The 23,822-nt window shown below is 34.9% G+C and overlaps 1 long non-coding RNA gene across 2 annotated transcripts; it reads left to right on the forward strand.

Annotated features, from left to right (window-relative positions):
• The first annotated feature begins 5,100 nt into the window (after window positions 1-5,100).
• Window positions 5,101-14,433, forward strand: LOC127847100 (uncharacterized). 2 transcript variants are annotated; one of them, XR_008033818.1, is made up of 9 exons: window positions 5,101-5,209; window positions 8,764-8,843; window positions 8,988-9,059; window positions 9,422-9,980; window positions 10,389-10,511; window positions 10,810-10,980; window positions 11,246-11,416; window positions 11,929-12,115; window positions 12,394-14,433. It is a non-coding gene; the product is annotated as an uncharacterized LOC127847100 (long non-coding RNA). The 2 variants fall into 2 exon arrangements; XR_008033817.1 differs by lacking the exon at window positions 5,101-5,209 and adding an exon at window positions 5,239-5,382.
• The last annotated feature ends 9,389 nt before the right edge of the window (window positions 14,434-23,822 follow it).

Genomic DNA, 23,822 nt, shown 5'->3' on the forward strand with positions numbered 1-23,822 from the left:
AATTGTAGACAAACAGCACACAATTGACAAAAGGGGATCATAAAAACTCACCATGGGCTTCGTTATGCGCAGGTAGCCATCTACACAATACTCTTCTCTCGTTGGCTGTTTGACGTCACATGCTGACCCCATATATTCTATATGGTGTCAGTAGACTATATGGGGTACACTATATTGGGCTGTATTAACTATATGGGGCAGTAAAAAATTTAAATTAGTTAATTTAAAGAGATGAGATGAGATCGAAAGTAGTTGGCGTGATATTATCGTTACAGGGTTAGTTACTGATCCGATACCAGATATACGGTTCTGTGGAAAACCATATCGGGGCGAGACCAAAGGTTTTCCACAGAACCGTATATCCAATATCAGGTCAGTAATAACCATGTAAGTAATAATATTGTGCTTAATAACTCAACATATTTATATAAGAATTAACTGAATGGTATTCAGTTGAATGAACGCTACCATTTTAAGAAGAAAAATCAACCCAACAGATTTAAGCTAGAAACAAGTGTAAAAATGAAGTGCAAAGAAAGAAGTTATTACCTTAATACTTATAAGTTTAAACGTTCCACGGGTGCTTATTAGCACACTGGTAGCATGTAACTTTTGTATCAGGACATCTTGCTTGAGAATCTGTAACCTTTAAGAGAACACATACCTTTTGAATCTGAATAATAACGATTTATTGCTATACAAATTAACTTTTTCAAGGAAGGTACAAAGATTTATGGGGGAAAAATAAAATTAAAAACATCATATAAAATTGCATTTCACTACAAGAATTTAGCCCAAAAAACATGCTCAGGGGAAATCGGATTTAAGCAGAGATTTTGCTTTTCAAAAGGCAAGCATTTGCAGAACATAATACCAAAAGTGAAAACTATCCTTTTTGGCGTTACACGTATCTTTACACAGGGTGTTTAGAATTCGCGAAGAAATTCGTTGTGTCATATTGAGCCTTGTTTATGGCAAAGTCAGTATAAAAGTAGCATTTCAGAGGTCATTAGACCCTAGCATATGGCTTGTTTATACCTGTGTATGGAAATTCCTTGATCCATTGAATGTCTATGTCTGATAATTTCCAGTTTTTGGGCACATAAGAGCCTGTTGGTACAAGCGATGAACTCCTTGGCAGCAAGCATCAGTGTGCATTATAAACTATATTGCTTGTGCTCTGAAGAGTTGTGAACAATTAAAGGTTTCCTATTCACATCTTAAATCAGTTCTAGGTCACTGAAAGTGTTATCAAATGTTTTTAAGTTTTCTAGATATTAAAGTGATCAAGTGCAAAATAGAGCTGAGCATCGTTAGTTAGTACATGTATTGTTAAAATTAAAACATTTTATTATAACATGTACTGGCCCTTTATTATCGCCCTCCAACGGCGGAGGGATATTGCATTGGCGTTGTCGGTCCGTCCGTCCGTCTTTTTCCGTCCGTCCGTCTTTCCGTCCATCCGTCCGGAGCCATATCTTGGAAGTGCTTTGGCGGATTTCATTGAAACTTGGTATGAGTATATATATGGATAAAGAGGATGATGCACGCTAGATTGGTTACCTCCCCTTTTCTGTAGCATACTCTATATAGGGATCGGTACAATCTAATTTAACCGGTCAAAAATTAGACCGGTTATTTTTTTAAACATATCGCGAGATTTTTTGAGGTTCAGGGTAAGTAATTCGTGTACCGTTCCGGGTTTGTTTTTCCCGAACTTTTTGACAGCTGACAGGTAAGAATAAAATCTCGTTCTAGTCAAATAAGATTCATAATACATATGCAACTAAAATACTACATGATACATAGTATCCCCGCGTTACTTAAGAGTGGAATTTTTTTATTTGTGAGAATGAAAATCTTTGTACTAAAATGTGACGTCACATGTTAGTGTCTGCGCGTGGTGATTCCCATAATTTTTTTTATAAACCACGCTGCGATTGGTCTTCGCGTTATCCAATAAAAATCGCCGATGCATTAGCCTGTACCTGTTGTATAATATAGTCAACGGAGTCAACGGTTATATTCAACGGGGAACCAGTTAAGATGCACGGCACATGGCATTATACACCATTCGTAAATAACGGAGTTATGGCCCTTATTATCTTGAAAAATTGCTGTTTGTGTGTGTCCGGAGCTATATCTTGGAAGTGCTTTGGACGATTTCATTGAAACTTGGTATGAGTATATATATGGATAAGAAGATGATGCACGCCAAATGGCATTGCACATCATCTGTTTCTAAAAGAGTTATGACCCTTTGTATCTCGAAAAAATGCTTTTTTAAGTATCAAATATAACACTTTTGTGTTCAGAAGCATATTGGCGGGGGGCATGAATTCAACATTATTTGCTTGTTGCCCATGTAATAGTACTGGTGACATACCACCACATTTAAATCAAAGTATGCAACATTACAGCCTTTTCATATATAACCAAGCAGATAAATTCAATTCCATAGTGTAGCTATCTTAGTTTGAGGTAAATGTTCAAAGTCAACAATCTAGCCAAAGATGTTTCAACAATAAATGATGTTGATTAACCAAAATGCCCTATGGATGTTCTAACATTTAACCTGTTTTTTATGTCAGTTGATTTAATGACATGATATTATTCATATAGGTGAAGTGAATGCAAGATAATTGAAATATTATCTGACTTTATCTATTGATTTATCCATTTATAGAACATCGGATGATTAACCTATCTGTACTTTGTCTTTACATGTGATATACAGATAAAGGTTGAAAAATATTCGTCTGAGAAGCAGTTCATATTATTGTGTATGCAATCTTTGGGTTGATTTTTATGTGACACTGATCCCAAGAATAAAATAGAACAAGCTAAGTAGTTCTTACAAATTCAATAAATTACATGTTGAAATATTGACTGAAAAATGGCCAGAATATTTTTGGTTCATATTCATGTTGAACAGAATATGTTTTGGTTCATATTCTTGTTGAAACATAATAAATTCTCGCCATAGTCGCCCTCTCGGCAACCCCATGGACTATAACCATGCCAAAGTGATCAATAATGGAATAGGGTTCAGTATAGCCTATTAAACTTGGATCTTGTAAGAAAGGTCTTAAATCTTAAAAAGATTTTATAAGGAACTACAAACGTGTCATCGTGCGTATCTGAGTGGTAAATGTTTAAGAACAGTTGTAAATCTCATTCTGAACATTTCAGGAGTATGAAACATTTCTTGAATAGTTCAACTGATATAGCTTCACAAATATGAAACATATTGGTTAATTTCAACTTTGATTAAATCAATATATGAGTTGAATGTTTGATATGTCCAGAACATGGTGTTTTAAGAATACTTGTTGACCTTATTCTGAACATTGCAAGGGTATAAAACATTTCTGCGGGGTTGTGTCGTGCCCAACATTTACTTCCTGATGAGTGTGACCCAGCTTGTTTTGAGTTGCCTTGCAGAAGAGGTAAAGGTCACTTCGAGAAAAGTACGTTCAGCTAGTTTAAACCTATTTTATTTGAGCTCGAATGCTTCGAATGCCTGAGGCTTAGTGAAATGGCTAATAGAAACACTATTGAGTCTGTTCCTGGGCAGAACCAGACATGACGTCTTTGTGGGAGATTTGACCTGTGACCTCCAAGTTGCTAGGCGGATATTATATCCACTATGCCATAACGGCCAATTAATACATAGTACATTTATTTGATACGAATTTGTAATTTTAACATGTTTGAGCATCATTCTGGGAAAACTGGGCTAAATGCATGTGCAGTCAGCACAGGCTAATCAGCCACTTCCCGCCTACACTGGATTATGGTTTAGAAGAAATCTTCTTTTAACGAAAAATTTGGCATAAAGTGGTGTCCCTGATCAGCCGGTGCGGACTAATTGAGGACGACATTTTGTGCTTATGCATTAAGCCCTATTTTCCCGGAGCAAGGCTTAATTATTGTTTGAGATCTGTTCTGACATCATCCAGCATAGTTATAACTGGTACCTATCTGACAATAAAATGAATATTTTAACACTGGTTTAATCAGTATTTTCGATAACCTGACCAAGTCAACCATTTAAAGTAACATTTTATTTATGAATTCAGTTTTCATTCAAAGTAAAACACACTGTTGCATCATAGACATAGTATAAAATGTTATCAGTTAATTAGTGCCATAGAAAATTAATACCATTGTTTCTTCGCATCAGCGCTTTTTGCCTCATTTGGAAAAGCACCAGTACCGTACCAATTGGAAAAAAGTAGCGCAAAAAACCTGACATTGGAAAATATCCGGCGTGAAATCTTCATATATGAAATTATGGGTCTTTTTAATTGCTTCATATAAATTGCACGAACTAATTAATATTCATTGTTTAGTTTCAGTGCTAATTGAGTCCACACAGGCTAATCTGGGTAGACACTTTCTGCATAAAACAAATTAACGGTAGGAAGAGGCTTCCTTCAAAATACAATTTCCATACAAGCCAAAAGAGTCATTCGTCATTACCTTCTGCAATCCACACCGATTTATCAGGTACGACAAATTTGCACATGTATTAAGGCCAGTTTTCCCAGAATGCGACTCAATTAACTCTCAATTATTCCCACAGAAGCCATGTTCAAGTGCCTCCTTCTTTTCAAGGTTGTTCTTTCAATGGATACAAAGCTGAGTTCATACATTTGAGCCTCACTTTGGGAAAACAGAGCTTAATGCATGTGTGTAAAGTGTCGGTCCCAGATTATCCTGTGCAGTCGGTACAGGCTTGATTTTCGTTTAAAAGAGAAATCCATAAAATTCCCTAAAAGCAGAAAGTGACGACACATTACACACATGCATTTAGCCCCCTTTTCCCAGAGCGCTGTTCATTTAAACTGTTCTAAGATTTGGTATTGTTTATTCATACAATGTTTTATTATGTATCTAACAGGACTACAGACAAAAAAGGGGAAATAGTTTATTTGTCTGTTTTTTTTTGTAATTAAAAATAATTTACTTGAACTACTATATTTTTACTGTTTATTTGTATTTGCGTATTGAGATTTAGTTTTTAATCGGTCCAGTTTTTTTTATCTAATGCTCTACTTCAGCTTAAAGAGACATCTTTAGTGATAAAAGTCAGTGATAAAATATATTTCACTGATCAAATAGTGAAAGATAACAGTGAAAATTAAAGATATTTTTTAGGTTTTGGAGGATTGTGACAGGATGTGGCGTCATTGCTGATTATACGGTACGCTTTAAGTGGTTATATTTTCACTCCGTAATCATGGGACAAGGCCCAATGTTATGTACGGAGAACAAACTATCACAGTTACATCGATTTGTCATGTTGCTTTTAATGTTTTGCAAATAAAATGTTTGAATCGCAATATTCCATAACCATTGTGCCCCATATGGCGAGAAGTAAGATTAATTTTAATAAGTTATATTAATGTTTTGTATTTATGATTTTCTCTTGTAAATGTTATCATTTTTTAAAATAATGTATTATAATTTGTTCTGATTAATTTTAAAATTCTGTGTTGAGCGTAAATACGACGGGAAATTGTTTATATATATATATATGTCTCATGTTTTGTACAAAATCAATGACCCTAAAAACTTACAGCTTTCGAAGCGCCTGTAATACGTTTCGTATTTGTGTATGTTTTGTGGTTTATTTGCATTGATTTTTTTTATATTTATTATAATTACATTGTATTAAAACAAAAATCAAAATCACTTTCGTGAAATGTATTGAAATTAAATAACATTTTAGACTCATGCATTTTCTTAAACAATATTTATTGAACAATTGTGTTAATATATGCAATGGAATAAAACATCATTTTAACGTGTTAACTGAGATGAATGTGATTTTACCTGACCCTCCTTGTAACATATGTGACAGTAAAGAATTAAATCTACATAATATCCCGAAAATATACACCTGTCCGTCGGCGTGGCCTATTTGCTAGGGGGTTCGCTTGAGCAGCGGGAGTTCGAAAATTTGATTTCCACGGGGCACGCTCTGAAAGGACCGATTGCCTTTCGAGCAGCCCGTTAAATCGAGGGGTACCGATTTTCTTACTGCTGGAACCCGGCACAAATGATAGGAATCTGGAGTAGAGTTCATCAGTAAAGGAGTATCATAAGTCAAACTGTTCATACTTTAATCGGAACTGGTGACACTGTAATAAATAAATTCTAGACTGAAACGCTTTTGTTTGTGATGCATATGGGTACTATTCAACAATGATCAAACTACTTTTGTCGACAATTCCATATCCAGCTACCTTGTTTGTGCTTTATTAATTATCCACTGTCAGAGTGCGCCAATTTCTAAATGAGAAATTTGCTCATAGCAATAAGTGATGCAAACAATGTGTAGTTTTAAATGGTCGTAGTAACGTGTCGATGCAGTTTCATCAGTTGAAAGTACTTGGTGCCAATACGTGTGCCCATGCATAGTTCCGCTCACTGACCTGTCGTTAGTGATTGTTGCTACGCTTTACACGCTACATCCAAAATGACGTTCGCTGATGCTGAAGTATCTGATACGCTTGTAAATATTTCTGACAATATTTCAGTTTAATTCCTACCAAATTTCGATAAACTAGCAGATTGAATTTTAAATAGAGGTCTTAATTATTAGTCCTTTGGTCGCTGATCTCGTGCTTTATCAGTTCAATCAATATTAAACTTTGACCTTTCGATTGTCTGTACCATTTATTGCTGGTTAAAATGACAGCATGATCTAAAACCTCAATGGTTTAACAAGTATTTACGGATTTGAATGCAACGGACAAAAAATAGTAAAGCTGTATAAAGTGTATACGTTTATAAATAAAGTAAGAACCCGTCAATTAAGTAAAAAAAATATAGACAAAGTGATAATTCATTAAAGAAGCCTTTTCACAGATTTTGGCATGTTTTGAAGTTTGTCAGTAAATGCTTTATATTGATAAATGTAAACATTGGAACTAAAAATCTCCAGTAAAATACCAAGAATAAAATTAAAAAAAAAGAAAAAAAAGGTAGCTCTCAGCAGGACTCGAACCATTAACCCCTGGAGTCCTGGAGTAATAAGTCTGCGCAATAGACCTCTCGGCCATCCTTCCATATACAAGGTATAACGTATTTTATACTTTATATAAGCGATCCTCGTAGTTTCACAAAATATAGCGACAACAACAGAACTCTCCAAATTATTCAATCGTTTCGCGTGCAACGCTTGATAATTTTCAGGTTTTTTAATCGTCAAAAGATGCATATAAAGGCTGTTTTAGAGCATGGTAAATGTTCAGTATTACGGTTTCCTCACAAATATCATTACTGGAACGAAAATTTGCGAATATAAAACAACTTTTTTCAATTTTGACAATTTACCAAAACGTGAAAAGGCATCTTTAACTATTCAATTTCTTATACAATATTGAGAATATTAACAGTTATTGAATTTGACAATATCAGCGACATCTTGTACAAGACTAAACACCTTTACCAGTATCGAATCAAACATGTCAATACAATCTATTAATACCAAAAATAAAGATTTCATTACATATTGTTTTCATTAAACCTTTAAATGAAAGTGTCGCTTTAACAATTTTCCGTATCTTAAGGCGTGAATCTTTTGCTTAAAACAGTTAACAAAAAGGGCTGCACGTTATAATTCATAATGAAATACAAAAATAAGTAGATGACATAATTAATAACGTCAATAAACACACACGAAAAGATCAATGTTTTCATGGAAAATTAATATGACATTCCACGTAAATTATTAGTTTCGTCTGAATCGAATACTATGTATAGAGAAACAAGCTATTTATAACCGACCAATGAGGTAACATTATGCAAATTTCAATGTACACAGTGCTATATGGCAACAATATGGAATTTGAACAGTGGTAGTGTTTTCAGGCCTGGAATATCATTACTTGTAAGTTTTTATAAACATTCTTCAAATGCAACTAGTAAAATAATGTTTATATTTTATGTTTAACAATAAGTACACGATTATTCTGCGCTGTTATATGAATTTCATGTCGGAACGATGCTATTGCAAAATGACGTTAAACGATATGAGGTCGACCTAATTATTTATAGGAGTAGTGGACGACCGCAAGCTTTTATCCATCTTACACATTTTTCTAACTGAGTTTTTGGCTTAGGGAAGTTTATGAATTCGGCACCGTTCATTCTATCAGGGAATCGGGCATCGGCATTGCATGTCCCCCACGCACATCTTCGTATTATTTTGAAATTATTTGATTAATACTTTCGTTAGCAACACTTTTCACTTTCGATTGGCGTGTGGACCGGTAGCAACAAGCTTTGTACATCGTTAATGCTTTTTATCAATGAGGCATGTCGTACACATGACTGATGGCATCAATATCATGGTACGTGTATGTATGTTTTAAAGTTCATGAACTATGTATGCTGTGTTACGAGTTCTAGAACAATAACAAATGGATAATTCCCCATCATTTTTCTACTTGCATTTTGAATACATGACATTCATATATGTTTTAGTAAGAATAAGTATAAAAAGAACTAATTTGCATCATTGTATTTTTAAGAAATGTTTGAAGTGCAAAACTGATTTATGTCATTGATTGGTTATGCGATTAATTTCCGTGGTTGGTTCAATGTAATGTTAATATAAGAGGGGCAATTAATGCGTTTCTTAAAGCAAATTATTTTTTCATGATAGGCTTTTCATCTATTGATCTGCAATAAAAAATGCCTATGCGTCATTTTCATCTTAAACATGCAAATGTATGTACATTTTTGTAGCTGCGCTTGAATGCTACGACTGTCGAAATGTCACATATACGAACACCTGCAACCGAACGGGCACGTGCTATCCACATGAAGTAATTTCATATTCTTACTTAGAAGTACATAATACATGTCTGTTATAGCTGAATTTTAAACGTTTTACATATGCTTATTTATGAAATATAATGGTTTTCCGTAATAGGACATTATCTATGTTCAGGTGCATTCGTCTTTTTCAGTCATGTTCCATGGAAGCAGTAACGCTGGTTTCTTCTGAAAGAACATACACGTTGAATTGCAAAGACAATAATGTAACTATTTTCAAACTGTAATAAGGAAAACATGTTATTCGTTCTTGCTCAGTGAGAATTATAATATATTTTCCGTTATTTATTTCATTAAGTAATTAAACTCTTTTAATAAAATTTGAAAAACTTTCTTATTTTACACTTTTTAAGTTTTAACTGCAAAAGCATATTATTTTTGATATTTCAGTATAATGCGATTCCCTTACACGGTTATGAGTAGTGTACTATCAATAAATCAGACATATGTATTGAAGGTAGTTTTAAGTAGTTGTATACACGTTTTACTTGGAAATAATGGCCTTTCCTGCTGAGGTTATTACCAATTAAATGTATTATAGAGTTCTGTCTCTTTTCCGTGTTTTTAGCAATGTCACCAAAACAAACAAAACAGTTCGTCCGGTCATTTGATTGGTCGATCTGTTGCGTCCCAAGGACCATCTTTTACCAAACGTGATGCTCCGTCTTGTCATAATTGTGCACTCCCTTGTGCAACAAGGCTCTATGTAATCACCCAAGACGTACGTGCCCTTGCTTTTTAGAGTGATGTCACTTTAGTTGCATTATTGATGTATTGACCTCGAAAAACATGTTTTTATCAATAATGGAACTCATTTAAGAAATAAGTGTAGATAAATACGTGTGTTTGTAATTAAAACAAAAGCACACAATATTATTATTCAATCTGAATGAATCCAGTATACACACGGAATTTGTTTACGTCCTTGTTTAATTGAAAAAAAGTTTATTTGATTTTTTTAAATTCAATATAAGACATACAATGTATACATGTATATACTCATAAAACAAAGTGATACCATGTAGCAGCAATTATGTTCAAACATGTTATACAAGATATATGCTAATATATACTTTTTTGTTCTTGTGATTAAAAAAAAGGGAAAAAAGGAAAAAAGGAAAAAAAAGGTAAATATGTATTTTTGTTTTTGTTTTTGGTTGTTTGTAAAAAAAAGATAGTTTAACATTTGATTTGTGTTTCTCAAGAAAGGTTGTCAATTGATTCCATAGAGATTGAATATGTTTACACTCCCAGAAAAGGTGTTCTATTGTTTCAATATGTTCACTACATATACCACATAGATTTGTGTTGGATAGGTTGCACTTAAAAAGATTTTTATTTGTAGCTATGATTCTCTGGATGTATTTATATTGTAGTTTCTCAGTGTGCTATCAAAGTTTATTTGATGATGTGTATTATGCTATCGTGAGACTGTCGGTGTCGTTTAATTTATTAAACATGTTCTATATATTGACGTATATTTATTCTGATCAATTCTTATTATTCAAAACATTCCAAGACACATGAATTTTCAGCAAGCAATTGTGTTGACGATCCGTCCGTCGATTGTGCGAAGATTGATTCCATAGTCAACGTGTGTGCCGATATTCACAAGGCGAAATTGGTTTGTCCGAGGTTTTGCAACCTCTGTAACGTGGGTAAGGGAGTTGGTGATTACAACAATTGTGTTGCTTGATTGTTTAAGTTACATTTCTGCCAAAAAACATTTTATTAAGAATACTTGTATTGCATAACATGATGAAATGGCATTGAATTTTCATAACCTGGTTTATAAAGTGCATTTACCTGTTTTGTATAATCTTTCCATAAAGATACGTATTTACATTTGCCCCTTAAACAACAAGCATTCTCATATGTTTCAATTCAAATTATTTAAATAAACGTTGAATATAATATGAGACATATAACATTACTGTTATACAATCATGCAACAAGTTGATGGAAATTGGAACTGGTGGTCCTCTTGGAGCGGATGTAACGTCACGTGCGCAAATGGAACTCTTACACGTCATCGAACTTGCTTCGATCCTGCACCTCAAAATGGTGGACTGGACTGTGTGGGAACAGGAACTGAGAGTCAGACGTGAATCATGGATTCGTGTCCCGGTATAATATAACCGTTTACGTTTTAGAAAAAAATCACTCTTATAAATATTTAAGCGACACAATGAAAGGTCCCACTGATAAGCCCAAATAAAAGCTCATTATGTAACAATTTACCGAAGTTTACTTGTAATTAATTTTTAATATTATACAACACTTTATTGCCAAACAGGAAAACCGCAAAAAATCAGTCTAATTGATATCCGTTTAGACTCATGTTATATAATTTTATGTAATCACTTCTTTGTTCAATTTTTGGTATAAACAGTTCACGGTGGGTGGAGCAAGCGGGCACCATGGGGTTCATGTTCAGTTACATGCGACATTGGCATGCAGAGACGGGGCAGATCGTGTGAAAACCCATTACCGACAAAAGGTGGTGACAATTGTTTAGAAGATTCCAGAGATGACCGAATATGCCTCGCTACAGGATACACGGGTATGTACCGGCGGATATGTATTTGATGATTTTCACAAGTTACACGTTCACAATAATTATTATTTTATTTATAATTGAGCATTTTGTTTTTAAACGAAAACACATAAATGCATGTATCAGCTAGCAAAGCAAATAATAACTAAAGCCAAAAATAGCATCCTCTAAAAAATAATTGTCTTCCCGCTTTATGACTGTTGCCATCGTAACACCCACGTTTCGTACAGCAATATATGTGTATATTTTTCCGTTTGTAGTGTATTCCTTATGACTGATTGTATGGCTTGGTACCGTAAACGTGTTCGTCGTTTGTTTCTATATAAACAGTTAAAAAAAGTTTAATGAATACCTAATAACATCTTCTTTCAGCTGCCAATTACCACAGCGTTGTGTATGAAATAGTCCATATAAAAACACACACACAACGACGTTTGGTCGCCAACATGGGACCGGGTTCGGTATTAATATGAATAATATCGGATATTATGCACACGTTAAAGTACTTCTATTTTTAGATGGACATTGGTCGGCGTGGGACAACTGGAGTTACTGTTCTGCGTCGTATGACCTGTTCTGCGTCGTGTGACGGAGGGCGTAAAACTAGAAACAGAGCATGCAATAATCCACTGCCGTCTCTTCATGACCGTAACTGTGATGGCCCTCCACAAGACGTTGACGTCTGTAACAGTGCTTCTTGCACAGGTATTGCAATTATTCGTCAACAATGATATTGAAATACTTTCTATGTGGCTGCTTATGTCTCATGTACACAGATTTTATTAATTGATTATAATACGTGTGATGGTTGATAAAGAAAAAAGGCCAGTGCTATGGAAACAATTAAAATACTAAATTTTACACTCTGATAGTAGTTGGGTTACATAAAATCTTGTACAAAAATGCATACGTCTTATTTAAATGTATTTAATGTCATAGTGTGGTGCATTGTTCGATTGCAGTATTACTATTATGTATTTCAGGTCATGATATCGTATTTGTTGTTGACCAAGCAGCCATGCCATGCTGTTGGTTTTCGAAAGACTATACATACAAAACATGTCGTGTGGAATTTCGTAGATATATTTCACACGAAAAGGATCAATTTAGTCTTCAAGATTCAATGTTTACGGCAGAAAATCCAGGAGTGTATATGTTTACATGGACTTTTATCATATCACAGACTCATGGCTGTCAACAAGTGTCTTGTGAGCTAACAAAAAACTACCGTTTACTGTCGACCATTGCGATCGATACAGATAATACTCAGGTAGAGTCTAGTGCAATGGTTTACATGTCAACAAATGATCAAGTGAAATTGTACAGATGTTTTTGTGACCATTCAGATCGTGGAAACCTCCAACTCGCCACCCCACTCGACAGCCGATCCACATTAACGGGCATTTTCATGCATTAGTTGTACTGCAACTTTTGATCATTTCGTTATTATAAATATACAGGTTGGGCAATCTGGAATGATTCACTATTCTGTGAATGTTTTTAAATCAGTATATTTATTGTTGATCATGCAGAAACATTTTTTAACAGCTCCATTATTTCTTGAGAGTTTTAATTATTTTGCCGTTTTGTGTGTTTGCTTTTCATGCACTATTTCAATGACTTTAAAGGTTATTCCGAAACACGGAACATTTAAGTATCGCAAATTAAATCAAATGGTGAATTTATTATTCCAATACTTGAAAATTAAATTATGAGTCCTTCTTATCATAGTATACTTTGTCACTGTGGCATTTATCCTGTATACTATTATGGTGTGATTTGACAAAGATTGTGCTCACAATATTTTTTTTCTAGCAGCTTTCTAAATTCATTTCGAGTGAACAGGGACCCAGGCGTATAACAAGTTTTAATGCAAACAATGCAAGAGGAATGATTTGCTGTATGGTGTTTACATAATGAAACCCTGACGTTTAAGATGTTTTAAAGCAAACAATGCAAGAAAAATGATTCGCTGTATTGTGTTTACATAATAAAACCCAGGCGTATAAGAAGTTTTAATGCAAACAATGCAAGAGAAATGATTCGCTGTATGGTGTTTACATAATGAAACCCAGGCGTATAAGAAGATTTAATGCAATCAATGCAAGAGAAATGATTCGCTGTATGGTGTTTACATAAAGAAACCCAGGCAACAATGCAAGAGAAATGATTCGCTGTATTGTGTTTACATAATGAAACCCAGGCGTATAAGAGGTTTTTACGCAAACAATGCAAGATAAATGATTCGCTTCATTGTGTTTACATAATGAAACCCAGGCGTATAAGAAGTTTTAACGCAAACAATGCAAGATAAATGATTCGATTTATTGTGTTTACATCATGAAACCCAGGCGTATTAGAAGTTTTAACGCAAATAATATAAGGGAAACAATTCGCTGTATTGTGGTCACGTAATAATCTGTACCTTAACGACTGAACGATGTATTCACCGAAGTCTCAATAATTTTGTACTGGTGTAACTATTGTAAAACTGCTTTCGCGAACAATTGTACGTCTAATTTCGCAGCACTGTGCATATATATGTATTCTTTAGTACTAATACATAATTGAGATAGACGTGTCAGTACTGTTGGACTTAAACTTTGAAATGATCTGACCTTAAATTATGATAAAGTGTGTCACTACACACTTTGACGTCAGATTTGAAAACGTATTTGTTTATGGCTTACAATAGTTTGTTTTGAAATATGAAGTAACAAAAGTACTTAAGTTGACATTGATTCCCATACTGACTTTTGGTGGTAAATTGTATACTTTTGTGAAAATGCATTATGTTAAGAACATTAAGATGTCTTCTGTTAATGACCAACGTTAAACTATTATGGGTTTTAGCCCTCTGATTACCATATCATACAATATTGTATGTGTATGTATACACTAATGCCAAATGTTGTTATATTCTAACAACATTGATTTATTATTGTACAACGCTGTTGAAATTGTATTTAGAAACAGAGATAGGCAAACAAACACGTTTCAAGAATAAACACCCAAGCTTTGAATTGAACGTTTCTGTGATTCTTCAAGCTTCTTTCACGTTCACGCTTATTGGTATGTTGCATGCATTGTCCTGGATTGCATAGAATATTGTTTGCTCGATTAAAATGTGTATTTTCAACAATAAGTTAGTTTTTAGTTAAATGTTATTCCATTGTATGTTATTAAAGGGGCCTTTTCACAGATTTTGGCATTTTTTAACTAATTCATTAAATGCTTTATATTGATAAATGTAAACATTGGATCGTAAAAGCTCCAGTAAAAAATCAAGAATAAAATTAAAAAAAGGAAAAGAACATTGCCCGGAGCAGGTTTCGAACCTGTGACCCCTGGAGTCCTGCCAGAGTCCTGAAGTAAAAACGCTTTAGCCTACTGAGCTATTCCGCCGAGTACACATACTTGACGTATTTTATACCTTATATAGGCAATCTTCGTAGTTTCACAAAATTTAACGACAAAAACAGAACTCTCCAAATTATTCAATCGTTTCGCGTTGCAACGCTTTATAATTTTTAGGTTTTAAAATCGCCAAAAGATGCATATAATGGCTATATTAGACCATGGTAAATGTTCAGTATTACTGTTTCCTCACAAATATCAGAACTAAAACGAAAATGTGCGAATCTGAAACAACTTTTTTCAATTTGTCAATTTACCAAAGCGTGAAAAGATCCCTTTAAGCAATAATAAAAAATGTTTATTTGTAAAAGAAATAACGATAGTACAAAATACACTTAAAACTACAGTTAACTCTGTTTAACTCTTAAACGCCGTCTAATTTTCGCCCCGTTTGTCACTTTTTAGTTTAATAATTGTTAAACGTACCCATAACGGCCCTCGTGCAAAATCAGCTCGGGCGGTTATATCGGCAGCGGGACGATTATAGGCGCATCTTTGCCGTATGTTAACGTCTAAATGTTAAAACTATAACCATTGGGATGGGCATCATGGTCGCGATTTGATTGGTGAATATCATATTAACAAATTAGAAAAACTATATGATCTCAATTGGCGTATTATTGAATCTCGCACAGCGTGCTCGTTAATTGAGTCGTTTTCTGAGAAAACTGGGCATAATGCATGTGCGTAAAGTGTCGTCCCAGATTAGCCTGTGCAGTCTGAACAGGCTAATCAGAGACGACACTTTCCGCTTTTATGACATTTTTCGTTTAAATGAAGTCTCTTCTTAGCAAAAATCCAATTTAGGCGGAAAGTATCGTCCCTGATTAGCCTGTGCAGTCCGTGGACGATACTTTACGCACATGCACTATGCCAAGTTTTCTCAGAACGCGACACATATTTCACTCACAGTGTTCTATTACATTGTCCAATACAAGTCACACATTGCATTTAAACTGACCATGCTATTACGCAATCTAGTCATTCTAAACGATATGGTTTATGTGTGTGTATATGTATTGAGTAATAAAACATCATCGTTTGACCAAAGTAGATGATGAGGTTGAAAACCAGATGGCTCATTGAAATAATTATCTGACGTTTTCAAATGAACTTGCGTCTCGAAAACCGTCTTTAAAAACAATACTATTTAGAAGTTCAGTGATCTCTATTTTTTTTACTCAGACTCGCAGCAGCTTTGTTATAATGAAATATGCAGTTGAAATGACAAACGCTAATACGGAAACATACTTCCTCTGTCCTTTAAATAAACAATCCTAAATTAATATCTCTAAAAAGATTTGGTGTTCGGACCCCACCAGATACATACGATGATAAGCAAAAAGAAGGATCATGTACACGCACTTATAAACCGTATACACCAAACAAACCAACGCAATCAGAAGAAAGACTGACAGTGTCCCAAGGGCCAACAAGTCATAGTGCACTCCATGGGCATGCGCACCGCTAGTTCTGGTTCGACTGCATGTCTTGTCATTCAATTCGCTAAAGGCGCCACGCAGATTTCGTATTCCGTTTTCAGCTCGAGGGACGCAATTCTTACAACATTGACAGAGCCTTTGAATGGTACGGACACGTAGTGAAACGTTTGTACAATATAACATGACGATGTGCGTTAGTGTCGTATTCAATGATATAAGTATTCCGGAAAGTGTTGTTGCGACGAACCGCATTCTATTAACAATACGGAGTACTTGTAGCTGAAAATGTTTTTATCCGTGATAACTCAAAATGTGTGCTTTACAATTGTAGTTTCCTGCAAAATTCAAAGATTCCACTTTCAGCGACAGAAAATACCCGGTATGAATAGTTTCAGACTGACGTTTCGATGACGTCATTGTCGTTTCTATGCCAGGTTATGTTAGGTCAAGGTAAACCGACGGAGAAACATTCCAAGTTAAGATTAGAACCAACATGAACGTAATATGTTTCTTTTAAAGTGCCCACACATATAGGTGGAATGACGCATGTAGTATTCGAAGTATTGTTGCTTGTTCTATAATTTGTTTCCCAAAAGTTATTGCCAATACTTGTAATATTCGTACTGTAATATACAACCGTAGTATTATCTGAGATATACGGCACGAATCTGACTCCAGTGTTACTGATGTTCAACATCTTAATTTCAGAATTATTTGTCTCTACAATACTTCTATTATCGAGCAAAATAAGATTTGTATTACAGCTCAGATCTAAGCTATGTAAAGCGGAGCACCTTGAAAATGCACCAGACAAAATGGCGGTCAAATTCTCTGAATGTTTGAGTCGTATTCGAGAATCCGAATAGTTTTCACATATCCGTTCTGTCAAAGTGGTAAACATATTTTCCCCAGTGTCGAGTTAACAAATGGGTAAAGAAACTCCAACTGCGTCACTGCCAATCGATTCCCCTGTATGTAGAGACGCTGCAAGATTTCTAATACTACAAATGTCCACTTACCCAGATAATAAATATGGTTATCAGACCAGTCAATCACTCGTAAACGAGAAAGTCCCCGGAAGAAGTTCTCCTCGAGATCTAATATACCATTGCTTCGGAGACGTTATTACTGTCGTAATTCTTGCAAATCATCTAACCCTACAAATATATTGCCCGTTATGCTTTCCAACTCATTAGTGGACACGTCAAGAGTGTATCGCAAACGAATACCCTATCATCTTCGATATCGTTCCTGGAATTTCAGCTTATGTTGATGGACTTGTCGAACGGAAGCAGTGAAAATGTCTTTGCTGGAAGCGAAACGATAATATTATCCGAAAGATCGAATATCCGAACACGGGCACAGTTGCACGGTAGTTCATAGATGTACCGAAGTAGATTGGAAGCTAAAATTAGTTCAGTGAAATACAATTTCCGCTGGCAAACAACACATACATTGTACATCCGAAATATTGCAGCCTTTTGCAAGTAGTTTGTTTTCTTCTAGAATTTCATTCCCAACTGTCACATTGGTGTCAATAGGCCAACTTGCAATTGTTGATTTGAAAATGTCACATGAGCCGGTTTTAATTGGTTATGCTGGTATAAACAGAAACGTTGGTTCCTGCAATTTGCAGGATTGTTACAGAAAACGCTAGTATACACAGATACAAAGAATGAACATAAAATCCGATGGTCATCTTTGCTTGTTTTTTTTTAATCAAAGTATAAACGTGAAAATGTGAACTTGTCGTTTATATTAACTTGATACTTAATAGTGTATGTTCCTCTATTGTTATAAAAAGAACACTGCAGCAGTAATGTCTCTTAACACATCATGTTTAGACATATTTTGTATGTTTTCTTTGAACAACAAATGCGCTATAGAACATTGTAGCAATGTTCACAATGCATAGTGTTTATAAGAAATCTATAAAGCTGATTTCTATCTGATGACAAAACAATCGAATTATAAATTTTACATTGCGTAGCGAAAACAATTACAATTAACACGTACAATCTGCACTTATTATAAAATTTTTTAAAAGACTATCTTGCTGATAGATTAAAAAAAGACATACAAATAACGAGGTAGTTCACTATAGTATAACAATTATAACCGTACACATGTATCCATTGAGAACCGTAATTCAGAAGGCGATATTTTCCTCACAAACGCTGTTGCAATTAGAGCTTTTTTATTTCTAGAGGACGCCAGTCAGCGGAGAGAAGATCGTCACATATGCTTCACCACAGGCCATATGTCCTTCTGGTTGTGGTGGAATCACATTTGCGCTGAATCACACGGTACATGATTCGTTCGTATCCGTATCTACAATAGGATAAAACAACATTGATATGAGCCTCGCTGGGGTTTAATACATGTGCGTAAAGTGTCGTCCCAGATAAGCCTGTACAATCCGCACAGGCTAATCACGGACGACACTTTTCCGCATAAACTGGATCTTTGTCAAGAATCTCCCTTTAAACAACACATACAAAGTAAGTGGAAAGTGTCTTCCCAGATTAGCCTGTGCGGACTGCACATGCTAATCTGGGACGACATTTAGCGCACATGAATTGAACCCCTTTTTCACAGAGCGCGGCACATACTATATCGGTTACGAGAAATAATGAAACCTTGTGTTGTGAATAAGAGTTCGCTCCTACTGGTGACGCTAATATTCATTCCTTGTTTTATTCATTGTTCAGAGTTATTATTTTCAACACGTTATTTTCATAATATGTTAATAACTGTTACACACAAATTCATATTTCCAATTCATTAATATAGACGAAAACGAAATAATTCACATATGTTTTTTTCAATTCATTATTACAGATGAAAACAAAAAATAAGCTACAAAGGTTTGTTTTTTACCTAATGCGTCACAACCGCTTGTGCGGCAACATACATAACCTACAAACTCGACGATACTTTACATGTTTTTGCAAACTATATTAAATCTTTAACGACTGCTCACGAGATCCTATTAGATATTAATTCAACTACTTTGATGTTCATTTAACTTTTTATAAACGTTCGACATTGTGTCTTGCCCAATTATTTTCAATTGTTTATGCCACATCCTAAATTGAAAGTAACCGATTGTGCTGAGTAATTTTAGAAAGTTGCATGTTTATAAGTTTTCGTCAATTATATTTGTCGGTTGACTAACGATCATGAGTACTATATCAATAGTAAATGAAACGATGAAACTATGGGTATGATTTTCACTGAAAGTTATTACACTAGAGAACATGAGAGCCTAAAGGCACTACGATTTTTGAGCAATTTTGCTATATTAGGCTATATAAAACATCTGACCCTAGGGCGTGGACAACTTCGACCCCTTGGGCATGTCTTGAACATATTTAGTAAGGACAACTAGTCGTTACACTTGATGTTACACACCACGTATGAAATCTCTATTCATTGCGGTTTCGAGAGTTTTAAAGTTTTCATTTTTACATATATTAATAGCTCCGGTGAACTACATATGTAATGAACCGGAATGGTGTTCGTTAAGCTCCCTTTGAGCACTGTTTGGTCAGAAGAGCTAAAATATCGGAAACTGATTTATTGCCATTCATTACAAGTGACATGTTCATGTGTTTCTGTTGGCGACGTACGTGCGATTTATGTTACATCATAACATGATGTCTAATAGTTGCGCCACCATTGATTAAACTGCCATTAGACATATAGAAAATGTATTACTTTTCGTCATAACGGTCTAACCCAACCGTCGTCATTTTAGTATCAAATAACATGTATAGTATTTTTTCAATAGAATTTAGACAATGGATAAATCTTAGTGTGCAAGTACTTTTTTTATAGAAATTTCGCACTAAATGAGCTATAACGATTTAAGCACAACACTATTCCTAACCAATGTACGCCCGGAACACATTAGTACTTATTTCTGAGACACGCATAAATGATCTCTTAATACATTTTCACGGGAGCCTTATACTTGTGCTTTGTCAGTTTGCGGGTATTCTTTATAGAAAAACGTGTCCATGTAAATGTACCGACGGAGTTAATGCATAAATAAGGTGTACTTTCCAGACAGCTCAAACACCGATAAAATGCAGAAACATGCTTTTCGATTCGTACTATTATAACACAAAATGGTATACAAGCTGAAATGTAATTGTTTTAACAACCAAATTCTAAAAGCTGGCGTATGAATCTGGTTTAAGTTTCTGTTTCCTCTCCGTCGAACGGAATTTTTGTTTATCTTCGCGCAAAATGTTTAATACACAACAAGCATTAACAACAATATGAAAATGCAATTGCGTTTTGTCATGCGTGCATTTTCATAAATTATCTATTAGTTATACGTTACTCATGGCATTTACTATTATATAAACGTGTTAAAATGAGTCAAATAATGAAATGATGAAACACCAAAATAGAATTTGAAATGATACAATTATAACATCGTACCTTAGTTAGCGAATTGCATAATAACATCACATTCAAATAAGTGATAATGTATTAAAAACGTTATTCTTACCGTAATCACCCAATACAAGTATGAGAATAACATCCAGGAGAAAATTCATTAGATTCAGGAGACACACAATTTTTCTGGTAGACCATTAGGAAGTACGATATGTTAAGACGGGACAATATCGAAAAGCCTGTCATGAAACATATATCTCCAGTGATCACTGAGGCAGTGTCATTTTTCTCAATTAATAGAATTCTCGTGAAAGAAACTGTCAAACATTACATATTTGGGTTTCTTTAAGAATTACACACGATGGACGAGTTTTGCGGGCCTGAAACATTATGGGTATGTGCGCATATTATCTTTCATATGAATGAATACGCTGTCATTTATCAGGAAAGCATATACAGTTGAATTTGCAATCAACATCTCAACTGATTTCGTTCACTTCAAACAAGCACATTTTGCACACTACAGATACAATGTAAACATGGGTAAAACTTAGAAATTAAATATCAGGTTGATGGTTATTGCACTTGTGTATAATTATGAATTCTTATCTTTGAGAAATTAATTAAATATCAACTGAGGTGTTTTTCACACTACCGTTATTACTCTAAGTTTTCTGACACTCAGTTTTCGGACACCCTGTATTCAATTTCAACTGAGGTGTTTATGAAGTGATTGATACTTTAAAGGCTAGAGCTGTAGTCATGCTGTTGGAAAATGGGACTAAATACATGGGCATAAAGTGTCTTCCCAACTTGGGCTGTTTATTCCGCGCACGATAATTAGGGTCTTCTGGCATTTTTGGTTTGACGGAAGTCTCCTCAAAATACATTTAAGGCTGATAGTGTTGTCCCTGATATATATGGCTAATCTGGAAAGATATTCTTGTGTATTTATAGTCCAAAATCTACATACATGTAAAGAAACGTTAGCAAAATGGTTTTATGGAACAGACTGTGGAACCTTTGAGAGATGTGTGCACATTGAAAAATATATATACATTTTTTTATGACAAGCGGCAAGCCCGAATGCTGTAGTGTGCCAAAAACTTCGTCGTTTCGCTGTAATGTAGTCACCCAGGACATTGCTATCTGCTTTGCAATCTAAATGATACAAAATTGATCCCCACTTTTTATGCCTCCGGCAGGGTGGCATATAGCAGTTGAAATGTCCGTCAGTCAGTCAGGCAGTCAGTCCGTCCGTCCGTCCGTCCGAAAATCTTAAGGGCCATAACGTTTTCAATATTGAACATTGCAACTTGATATTTGGCATGCGTGTGCATCTCATAGAGCTGCACATTTTGAGCGGTGAAAGGTGAAGGTCAAGGTCATCATTCAAGGTCAAATGTCAAATATATGGCGTCTGTCCGTTCGTCCTCAAACTTTAACATTTACCATAACTTTTTCAATATTGAAGATAGCAATTTGATATTTGGCATGAATGTGTATCTCATGGAGATGAACATTTTGAGTGGTAAAAGGGGAAGGTCAAGGTCATCCATCAAGGTCAATGTCAAAGTTCAAATTTTGCAATATTGAAGATAGCAACTCGATATTTGGCATGCATGCTTACCTCATGGAGCTGCACATTTTAAAAGGTTAAAGGTCAAGGTCATCATTCAAGGTCAAAGGTCAAATATATGGCATCTGTCCGTTCGTCCGAAAACTTTAACATTCGCCATCACTTGTTTATGCCCCCGAAGGATGGCATATAGTTTTTGAACTTTCCGTCAGTCCGTCCGTCTGTCTGTTCGTCAGTCAGTCTGTCCGTCCGTCCGTCAGTCAGTCAGTCCGTCCGTCCGAAAACTAAAACATTGCCCATTACTTTTGCAATATTTAAGATAGCAACTTGATATTTGGGATGCATGTGTATCTCATGGAGCTGCACATTTTGAGTGATGAAAGGTCAAGGTCATCCTTCAATGTCAAGTTCAAATTTTGCTATATTGAAGATAGCAACTCGATATTTGGCATGCATGCGTATCTCATGGAGCTTCACATTTTAAGTGGTGAAAAGTCAAGGTTATCGTTCAAGGTCAAGGTCAAATTTTGCAAGATTGAAGATAGCAACTACATATTTAGCATGCATGCGTATCTCATTGAGCTGCACATTGTGAATGGTGAAAGGTCAATGTCATCCTTCAAGGTCAAAGGTCAAATATATGGCTTCAAAGCGGCGCAGTAGGGGGGCATTGTGATTCACGAACACAGCTCTTGTTGATGCATTATTTTGATTTACCACAAACCTTGTTATTTTAGCTCGATTGCACCGAAAGGCTTAGGCTTATTGAAACGCAACACAAAGTATGATTTCTCTAAACTTTACAACGACTTTAAAATATACAGTCTCAAATGTTTCTGTTTTTTTTAACTCCTTATCAAAAAATGGATGAATCTTGTTCAAACTTTCAGATTTAAATCAACTTGAATGCCCTTAAAGACTGACATTGGTTCTCCTGGTAAACTTTGGATGATTGGCAGATACATTAGAACCTTGATCTTGGAAAATGGAATATAATGCGTGCGTAATAAATGTCATCCCTGATTAGCCTGTGCAGTTCACACATGTTAATCAGGGACTACACTTTCCGCTTAAACTGAATGTTTGCTAAGAAGAGACTTCCTTTAAACAAAAACAATCCGATAAAAGTGGAAAGTGCCATCCCTGATAAGCCTGTGTGGACTGTGCAGGCTTTCTGGGACAAGACACCACGCTCATGCTTTAATACCTATTTACAATGAGTTATATGTAAGTATACTTAAGAGTGCCAGGGGTACATGTAAATAGTACCCGAGCCGACAATGACCAATCAAGCCTAAATAGTGCCTTTTCATTGATTTATATATCTTTTGACCAGTTTGTTGACATTTTTAGTTAAATTCGGAGTTGTCATATAATTTTGCGACTGGGAAATATTTGTCATTGACATTTTCTGAATACTGATAAATACTTTGTGCTTTAAAGACTTAGTTTGTTAAATTCTTTAATTGATATCACACATGTGTATGTTTGTTTTAGGTACACAAACATACTTCATTGAATTCTAACAAGAATAATTGTGATTTTTTGTAAAAATAATATACAT

The sequence above is a fragment of the Dreissena polymorpha genome, chromosome 10 (assembly GCF_020536995.1).
Source record: "Dreissena polymorpha isolate Duluth1 chromosome 10, UMN_Dpol_1.0, whole genome shotgun sequence".
Lineage (NCBI taxonomy): Eukaryota > Metazoa > Mollusca > Bivalvia > Myida > Dreissenidae > Dreissena > Dreissena polymorpha.